The sequence below is a fragment of the Propithecus coquereli genome, unplaced genomic scaffold (genome assembly GCF_000956105.1).
Source record: "Propithecus coquereli isolate 6110/MARCELLA unplaced genomic scaffold, Pcoq_1.0 Scaffold28, whole genome shotgun sequence".
Taxonomy (NCBI): domain Eukaryota; kingdom Metazoa; phylum Chordata; class Mammalia; order Primates; family Indriidae; genus Propithecus; species Propithecus coquereli.
This window is the reverse complement of record NW_012148396.1, coordinates 6,138,374-6,140,167: the sequence shown is the minus strand read 5'-3', so window position 1 is coordinate 6,140,167 and position 1,794 is coordinate 6,138,374.

Sequence of the window (1,794 nt, the reverse complement as noted above, 5' to 3'; positions counted from 1 at the left end):
TGAAAATTATTTTAGTATTTAGTAGTTTGAGCCATCCATATCATAAAAAAATAACATCTAGCACACTCAATATGGCATAGTTTTACAAATACTGTTTCAGAAGGACAACCCCTCCAGTATTAATTAGCTATATGCTACTAGGCAGATTATTTAACCTGCCTAAGCCTAAGTTTCCTCATCTATAAAGCTGAGTAATGACATAGCATCTGGCTGTGGCAGAGGATGTTAATTTTCCATGTAAAACCCTCTTTCCCTACTCTCTGTAGTCCTCCTATGGCTTCACGACCCTGGAGCAGCAAACACCTGCCAAATCTCAAGGTCATAAAACAATGAAGATTTCCTTCTTGCTAATGCTTAACATCCACTGGAGAATGTCTGGGGCTCTGTGTAGGCCAGTGTCACCCTCACTCTACAGTGAAGGCTGGGAGAGAATTGCAATCTGTAATACCAGGAGTGGTCATAGCAGAGGGAAAGAGAGGATGACAAAGCACAAAGCTTCCACCTAGAATGACTACTATCACTTCTGATCATACTTTATTGAGCACAACAAGTCATAGAGCCTAAGATCAATGAGGAAAAAAGCACATTCATGGCTAAATATTTTAGAACATTCCTTTTGATCCCAATAATCAATCCCCTTTTATTTCACTAACAAAATCCCTTTTTTGTGGGATGGAAATATGCCTTGCTAAAATCAAGGGCTCCCTTATGGTTAAAGGCAGCCATGTACTCCCCACATCTGTTATTGAAAAGGAGGTGCTTTTTTTGTTTTTTTGCCTCATAGCCTATAGTGCACTTCCATTCTCATAAAGACATAAACTAACAGCATTTCTTTTTCCTTTCGTATAACTGTGTCTTGCATTCATGATGGGCTAAACAGGTGTTCTATAGCACCTCTTGTATTATCGTGGATAGAGCTGGAAACCATTCTACTGAGTGAAGTATCCCAAGAATGGAAAAATAAGCACCACATGTACTCAGCATCAAATTGGTTTTAACTGATCAACACTTAAGTGCACATATAGCAATAACATTTATTGGGTGTCAGGCATATGGAAGGGTGAGAAGGGGATTGGTATATACACACATAATGGGTGCGATGCACAGAGTTTGGGGAATGGACACACTTGAAGCTCTAACTTGGGTGGGGCAAGGGCAATATACGTAACCTAAACATTTGTACCCCCATAACATGCTGAAACAAAAAAGAAAAAAGAAAAAGAAAAGATAAACAAGTGGCCTAAGCTATATCAGCTGAAATCTCTCTTCATCAGCTTGAAAGATGTGTGAAGCAACCATGAAGAATAAAATTATTGGATATTTTGTATTCATCAATATGGCAAACTATAATATGTAATAATGGAAATCATCCCCATAAAAATCTTCAACTTCTGTATAAATATAAACATTTTTGACTACATTGATAAGATTGAAAGAGAAAATAAAACTCAAGTGAAAGAAATAAAAGAATATGAAGTATAGAATACTTTTTTCTAGATCTGTGAAAAATGGCATTGGTATTTTAATAGGGATTGCATTGAATCTGTAGATAACTTTTGAGTAGTATAGATATTTTAAGAATATTCATTCTGCCAATCCATAAGCATGGTATCGTTTTCCATCTGTTTATGTTGTATAGCCAAAGCAACATTAAGCAAAAAGAACAAATTAGGAGGCATCAATTTACCAGACTTCAAGCTATACTACAAGGCTGTAGTAACCAAAACATCATGGCACTGGCACAAGAACAGAGACCTAGACCAATGGAACGGGACTGAGAATGCAGATATGAAA